The 8505-nt window shown below is 42.6% G+C and overlaps 2 pseudogenes; both read right to left on the bottom strand.

Annotated features, from left to right (window-relative positions):
- Window positions 1-796: 796 nt before the first annotated feature.
- LOC114491302 lies at window positions 797-1191 on the bottom strand (annotated as a pseudogene).
- Window positions 1192-1975: 784 nt separating this feature from the next.
- On the bottom strand, window positions 1976-2440 carry LOC114492568 (annotated as a pseudogene).
- Window positions 2441-8505: the final 6065 nt, after the last annotated feature.

The raw sequence follows: 8505 nt of genomic DNA, 5'->3' as shown, positions 1-8505 counted from the left end.
GACTCCCCACACACAGGAGTGTAAATCCTTTGTCTTTTCATCTCTCATTGGTCCATTTTTGTTGGACATAATTTGAAAGCCAGCTTTGACCTTGCACATTCTAATTATGTTAAGGCAGAATACTTATAATGATGCAGTATGAGCTTTCAGATCCTAAGTGCATCTTAATTACATGCTTTAAGATAAAGTAAACACATGCATTTAACAGAGACATGTGCTCTGTGTGTGTGCATGAAGGAGACTGGCATGGGTTTCATATAAACATTCATGGAAAACCATGGTCAGTCCAATGGTGCACTTTTTAAGGGGTGTTATCTGGAAAATTGGAGAGGTCAAAAAATAAAATACACACACAAAAAGCCCACTTTTAAGCAAATCTATAACTTAGAAAAAAGACTAAAAATATTCTGAGGGAGGTGTGTCATTTGATAGCAGGCATGAGAACTCCCAGCCACTGGGTCATTTCTTTGCAGCAGCTGACATGTCTGGCAATGGCATTTCCATGAGAAGATCTGTCACTCATTCATCAGGCTTCCTCCCACAGGCCTTAGCCTTGTTTCCAAACGATGCTTCCAGGAGGAAGTAAGGTCCATGTCCCCTAGGATTAGTGTTGTCCAGTCAGGCTGGAAGGCCCTGGCAAACCGAGAGCCTGCATCAGGTGGCAAGTACCAATGTTTTGGAGGTTGTTAAGAAGATATTTGAATTTTCGCCCCAATCAAGGAGAAAGGTTTTGTCATCTGGTTTACATTCAAGATCTAATTGGCTCATCATTCTGAGAAATAAACTTCCTTCTGGATTAGGAAACCTCATCATGAGACTCGAGTCATAGTTTGATAAGTTTCCTCAGTTTTTCCTGGCTTCGAAGCCCCAGCCTCGTAGTGGAGTAAGCCCCACTGTAGGCAGATGAATTGGCCTTGCACAAGGAATCTGGTAATCAGTCCGATTTGGGTCTTGGCTGTGTGTTTGTCTACACACTGCTTAATCAGGTCTGCGTCTATGTGTTTTTTGTTTTTCTGGAACTGCATCCTGGCTTCATTTAGCATATACTGCTTTTCTTCAATTGTGTCTTCCATCTGCCCCAGTGCCGCCTGCCATTTCCTTGCCAGCCTGAAAATTCGGCGGTGGAGGCCAAGAACTTCTTGCTGTTTTGCTGTTGTCATCTCTGCATGGGTCCTGCCTGCCCCCACCCACAGAAGCTAGGTTTGAGCTTTTAGACAAAGAGCTTCCCCAGTATCCATCCTCGCTAGTTCATGGGTGTATTATTCTGCTAGGGTCTGGTAGAGCTTTTGGCGTCTGACCCTAGGTACCTCTATTCTGTTATTATCCCTCAGGGTTGTTATTTGTTTTTGTTTTCATCTGTCACTGGGTTACTGATGCAGTGAATTAGTCAGGAATCTTCCAGGTGCAGGTAATGAATATCCCAACTCAACATAGCTCAAGCAAAATGAAGGGGAGTTTTTGGGGTTCATGTAACTGGGATGTCCAAGGTTAGTTCTGACTGAAGCACAGTTGGATCCAAGAACATAAGCAGTGTTGTATTTTTTATCACTTCATGTCTTGGCTCTGCTTCTCTGTAAGTGTTGGATGTATTGTCTTCTGTAGCTGGGCAGAGAGGTACATGCCGCTAGCAGCTCCAGGTTTACTTTATTACAGTTTATGATGTAAGAGGGAAGAGATGCCCTGTCTTTGTTGACTTGTTCTATTAAATCCTGTGGAATGACTCTGATGGTCTCTGCCTTGGTCACAAGCCCTTCTCCTGGACTAATCCCTACAGACAGTGCATGGTGAACCAGGACTGGCCAGACCAGTGGCACTTGCCTACTCCTGCCTCCAGGGACTTGGACTCCACAGTTGTACTGCTCCTCAAATCTTACAATTAGGGTGGGAAGAAGTCCCTCAAAGGAACAGAAATAAGTTGCAACAAAATATATCCCCCACACATAGGTAAAGTTAAGTATTCACATATGAAAATGTGTTTTTTTTTTTTTGGTTCCTAAGTTTTATTCAAGAACTTGTACAAAATGTATCAGGTAAGTGAGTTTTAATCCTCATCTTCTTCCTCCTCTTCATCCTGGTTTATCTGGAAGTAACGCAGTTGGTAACTCTCTTTGCTGTTAGTGACTACACGCAACCAGTCATGTAGGTTATTCTTCTTCAAATACTTTTCGGTGAGATATTTCAAGTACCTTTTGGAGAAAGGCACCTCAGAAGTGACAGTGATCTTACTCTTGCTCCTTTTGATGGTCACAACCCCTCCTCCGAGGTTCCCAGCTTTTCCGTTCACTTTGATTCTCTCCTGGAGGAACTGCTCAAAATTGGCAGCATCCATGATCCCATCTTCTACTGAGTGGGTGCAGTCGAGGGTGAACTTCAGAACCTGCTACTTTTATTCCCTTCACCACAAGCTTTTTCATAGGAGCCATGGCGGCCACAGAGACAGAAAGGGGGAAAATGTTTTTCACTAAAATTGACATAATATCTTCCTTGCATCCCTAAATTTGCAATTTTGTTCCATCAATGTGAAAAGTCATTTAAAATTAGCCTGGTCAACGCATCTCTCATCATCTATTCTCCTATACAGTTGACCCTTGAACAATGGACAGGTTAGGGGCACCAACCCCCACAAAGTTGAAAATTTGAAAGTAATTTTTGACTCCCCCCAAAACTTTACTAATAGCCTAGTGTTAACCAAAAGCCTTACTAATAACATAACCAGTCAATTAACACACATTTTATATGTTATATGCATTATATACTGTATTCTTATAATTAGCTAGGTAAAATAAAATGTTATTAAGAAAATCATAAGGAAGAGAAAATACGTTTATGGCATTTATTGTAAAAAAACTCATGCAGTTCAAACCTGTGTTGTTCTAGGGTCAGCTGTACTTCAACAAGGCCCCGTTGTATGTCAGTTTCCCAGGAAACCGATACTGAGACTATGAGGTTTATGTGCACAAGGAAAGAAAAGGAAGTAAGATTGGGCAAAGGAGGAACTGAACAGCAATGTAGTTGCAACAGAGGTTTCAGGTGATCTTAAGGGAGCTTTGGAACTAGGATGGCCCTTCAGAGTTGACCTAATTGAGGCAAGGGAGGGACAGACATGATAGCCTCCTTTGGTCTGCCATTGAATGGAGGCTGCCCCCAGAAGCAGCACTGTGGCGAAGGCGGTTCCTGGAGAGGTCTCAGCTGTGAGCCAGCGGTCGCCACCACTCCCAGCAGCCGGGAAAGTGGATTGCCAGGGCCTGAAGGGGAATGTGAGTAGTGCACTACTGCATCCACTTCGGTGGATTTCCAGAGTGGAACACAGACTCAATATAATTCTCATATTTAAATATTAAGGGCCAAGTGTAATTTGATATTTTTCTTCATAGTCACAGATAGCGAGTCATTCACTTTAGAATGTATATTTTAAACTCTTTCCAATGTGATGAATATTCTTTTATGTTCCAAAATAAATAATGTAAATCCAAATAGTGATGTATTTTATAGACTCACTATAAACACAACTTGAAGATACAAAGCATAATAATTCTGAGAGCACATGGTTATGTTGTCTTGTATGTGGACTTGGAACCCTGCCTGCCTGAGCTAATTATCTGGTAATCCTTAAATGCTCTCCTCTTTCAGGCCAAGGGTAGCAAAAGCATTGCACTCAAGATATTCCCTATTGTTGGTGTTCTTTCCTTCCAGCTTCCCAACCTTCCAGCAGTCTATCAATCTAGTCCGTTGGAGTTGGCGGGTGTGATGAATCCTGCTTAGCATCTGCTAAATCAGTTTGGGCTCCTATGACAGAATATCCTAGACTGGGTGGTTTAAACAACAAACATTTATTTCCCACAGTTCTGGAGGCTGGAAGTCTGAGACCTGGGTGATGGCATGGTCAGATTCTTGGTTAGAGCCCTCTTCCATGTTTGCAGATGTCTGTCTTCTTGTACCCTCACCTGGTAGAGAGAGAGCAGTTCTGGTTCCTTTATCTTTTCATAAGGGTCCCAATCCCATCATGGGGATTCCACCCCCATGACCACATCTAAATCCAATTACCTCCCAAAGGCTCCAGCTTCAAATAAACATCTCATTGAGGATATGGGCTTCAATATAATGAATTTGGGTGGGTGGGGGAGGAAATGCAAACATCCAGTACACTGCAACATCCCTGGTTTAGATCTTGAGCTATCTGTACTCACAATTCACTTTTCTTAGCCTCTTTAGCTATCTTTCTTGGTTTCTTTTGCCACTAATTATTCCCATAGCCCTCCTTTTAGAATAAGAGGCTGTTGAGCCCATTCCTACATATAAAATCCTGAGATTTGCTCAATGTTCAGGCCTGCGTGGATATGTAGGTAGGACTTCCCCCCAGCTAGTCCTCTGCTACCTCTCCACTATTCCTGATTTCCCCACCAGCATTGTCTCTGTGGGCAAATGACTTCCTATTTAAGCTGAGCTATAAATGGGTTTAAAGCAGAAATCACAAATGGCATTGCAAGGGCTACATTTTGTAGGCAGCTGAGTTTTGTTTGGCCTACACAATGTTTTTAAAAATTTAAGCCCTGGTTGGTATGGCTCAGTGGATTGAGAGCAGGCCTTTGAACCAAAGAATCACTGGTTTTATTCCCAGTCAGGGCACATGCCTGGGTTGTGGCCCAGGTCCCTGGTGGGGGGTTCATGACAGGCAACCACACATGATGTTTCTCTCCCTCTTTCTCCCCCTCTTCCCTCTCTCTAAAAATAAATAAATAAAATCTTCAAGAAAAATTTGAGCCAATGTTCAACATTCTAGAGATTTCATCCAAATAAAATTTGGATTTCTCTTTCTCTTAAAAAAAAAAAAAGCAGATGACTCAGCAATGCAATTATTTCTACCTGGCAACTCTTGGCTCCAGCTGAATAGCTGCTGCCTCTAGATCACCGCAGTGCCCACCACACACTGCCGCATTACACCTGCTGCCTTTTCCCATTTATGTGTTACCCGCCTGGGTTCTGTGGTTCACAGCCCTGGTTTAAGTTAACATTGTTCCTGCTGGTACTCGGCATCCCGTACAAGTTATTAGCAGTGAGGAAGAGCCAAAAACATGATGCAGTCAGGACAGAGGTAAAGAAGGAAATCAAGCCCTAGGGTTCCCACTAACGCCATTTTCTGATGCAGAGAAATTAGGCTCACCTCCTTTGTCTATTTCACAGAATGAATTCCATATCTGTGGAACGCATTGTGTGTTTTGACAAACGGCCCACAGCGAATTGATGGTAACCTCTGCCACTTGTTACTAAGGAGACTCTGTCATCTGTTACTAAGGAGACTCAGAAGATGCTAGAAAATGATATGGCACGTTCCCTCCTCCTGGGTCATGGACACTGCCAAGTGAAAATGTGAGATGCATCACCAAAGAGGAGAGTCTTTTTTAACATAAGGAGCAGCACTTAGGTTTCCCTGCCTCAAGAAATATTTCCTCAGCCCTGGCTGGGTAGCTCAGTTGCTTAGAGCATGGTCCAGATATGCCCAAGTTACAGGTTCTATCCCTGGTCAGGGCACATACAAGAATCAACCATTGAATGCACAAATAAGTGGAACAACAAATCGATCTCTCTCTCTCTCTCTGTCTCCCCCCTCCCTCCTTAAAATTAAAAATTAAAAATTAAAAAAATAAATATATTTCCTCTATAGACCAGCAGGGTGTGCCCATGGGAACTCATGCCAGCCTGCATGGTAGACGGTGGCTTATTTTAAGGCTAACCCAAGGATGAAGAGAACATAGAAAGGAAGGGGGAAAAACATCAATGCCTCCATATTAACCAATGTTCCTTCAATACAGTTAATTTTTTAAAAGTCTATGACTTCACAGTAGCAGAAATACTAATGGTGGCAAATGGAAGTGCTTTTTCAGTAAAATATGAGAACTACTTGGTTTACACTCAGCCCTACCAAGTTTAAAAGCAAAATACTTTCATCTGAGTCTTACCAATTTTAAAAACTAAAGAAGTGCGTTGTGTTGGGATGAAGCAGTGTCTTCTTTTCAGGCTGGGGGTGGAGGGGCTGATACATTTGTGGACTTCATTATCCTGAGTACTCTGCTCCAAGGTGCGTTCATTCTCTGTGTCCCCGCCCCTAGCCCATGACTCTCCTTGGCACACGACTTCCTGTAATATGGGCATTTCTTAATTTGATGGGTTCATTAGTCTATTATAGCCTTCCCATAGCTGGAGTGGACCACAGTGGTGATGAATGGTTTATCAGGAAAACAAATCAAGAGTAGACTTCGTGGACATTACAGCAACACCTTAATCAGGAAATCCAAAGGACTGGCAGTGGTGAGAGGGGAGAGGGAAGGACATTAGGATCACCAGAGAATTTCTTCCCCTGGGTCTCCTGACTCAGAAACATTAAAAAATCTAATGCAGCTTTATTCTCCATCCTCCTTTAAGCCTTAAACGTCTGCCTTTTGGGCATGGACTGTAATAGACTAGGGCTTTAGGACCAGTTTCTCTGAGAAGCAGCCGGTGTTCAAGAAGGGCCCTTGACACCATTCTGACTTAATGCTAGACACATCTGCGGCTACTTGGACAAAATTGACATTGTCTGGAGTGCAAAGCAATCGCCTAGCACAGCATTAGGGAGCATTTACTCTTGAGCCGTGCTACCAGACAGCAAATCTTGACCTTTAGGAGTTCAGAGATTAGATTTTGTTGCTGCAGGCATTGAAGATATTGTTAGGAATTTATTGCTATTCAAAGCAGATTTCAGGGGTTACCTATGGGTTTAATTCATCGCATCAATCATTTTTGGGAAGGTTCTTTTAAAGCCAAGATAGCTTCAAATAAAAACTAGGATTACTTTTACATTGATTGTCAGTAGTTGCTGAGGAGCAAAGGGGGAACACTCTTGAGATGCTGTTAAAGTTTTTGTATTTGTTCCTTCCCTGGCAGCAATTCTGTGAGCTTGGAGAAAAAAGGCCTGTTTTTTCGATAGGCATGTGGGGCCGTTGCTGCAGGAACAGGCAGGAAATGAGAGTAAGGATGTGACTGGCCCCTGATGTAGATTTCTCCAGGCCTTTAACACATTCAGTGCACAGATATGCAGGTTATCTCAAAGGGCATCATTTCAAAATGAGACCTGTTTAAGCCAACAGGGGTTAAATGGGGCTTACTATGTGGGGTGTATGTCTGTGTGCAGCCATGGAGAGTGTGTGTGCACACACACAGACAGCCTCTCTTAACTGGAGGTCAATCTGCCAGGTCCCTCAGCCCTCTTGCTCCGAGGGGGTGGGGACATGTGTAGGAAAGGTTTCTAAGAGTTTCTGGAAAGGAAGTGCTGCATGGTTGCTGGACTCAAGCCATGTGCTTTCCTTCTTTCAGCAGACTTTTATCTGATCCTTACTGATTTTTATTTACCATGTAGTTCCTATATTAAACTCTTTTCCTCAGTTTTCCTATCCATAGTTGATTAAATACCTCAGGGAGAATTTATGTCCACAATCTCTCTTCACCTCTCCAAATTTGCTTCTTATTTCTCAAAAGAAGGAGTTGGCACTAGATAATCCTACAGCATTGATTTTATGGCAACTAGAAGGTGATAGGATTGCTTCTCAAGACAGGAACAATAGCAGCAAAAGAAGCAAGAACTAGAGCCTCCGAAGGGGTGGGTACAAACATTAACACAGGGAGAGAGCTGTTGCCCCACCGCATAATAAATGGGGACCTGAGACAGCAGTGAAAGGTTACCTGCAGGTCAGAATGTTTAGTTTAAGAAGCCAGAATGATAGATAACTATTGCAAAATGTAACTTAGAAAAATTTTTATCTGAAATTGTCAACATTTAAAAGTTTCATTGCTGGAAAGAGAAAGCTTTATTATCAAGAAAAAGCATGCCTTTGGAGCAAGTTGCTGCTGCTAAAAATCTGAGATCCTTTTAGGGCAGATTAGTATCGGGTGAGCAATGAACTTTGGTGACGATGCTCAACACCTGTGTCTGTGTGGCACTCTGCACAACGTCAATGGGGAAATAAAAAAGAACTTCTCTTCCACTTGAGCGAGAGACACAATGGCCAGGCCATTCTCCCCATCATTCGCAGAACAGTCCCCGTGTGCTAGGCATAACGTCCCATGAGATAGGAAGTATTGCCCACTGGGCAGCAAGAGAACCTGAGGAGCAGAAAGTTAAGTAACTTGCCTAAGGTAGCACAACCACCAAAGCACATCCTTGGGCTTCAGACTCAGCTTTGCCTATTTAAAGGTTCTTGCTAGCACCATTAAACCAAACCATGGCTCCCACACAGATGAGGAAACTGAGGCATGTGCAGCTAAATCATCATGAACAACTTGCAGAAGATGACCAAACAAATATTTTATTCTCAGTCTGCTGACCTTTTACTAAACCATACTTTCATCTCTCTATATAAATTATGTATATATTAATAGCCATTGTGAATTCATAATTTTCCAGGTATAAATAAATATTTATGCACAAATCATGCTATATAAAGAATGATGGCTAATTGCCTTTGCTCTAAT

The sequence above is a fragment of the Phyllostomus discolor genome, chromosome 1 (genome assembly GCF_004126475.2).
Source record: "Phyllostomus discolor isolate MPI-MPIP mPhyDis1 chromosome 1, mPhyDis1.pri.v3, whole genome shotgun sequence".
In the NCBI taxonomy this organism is placed as follows: domain Eukaryota; kingdom Metazoa; phylum Chordata; class Mammalia; order Chiroptera; family Phyllostomidae; genus Phyllostomus; species Phyllostomus discolor.
Note: the sequence above shows the minus strand (reverse complement) of the source record. Positions and strands in the feature narration are given on the sequence as shown.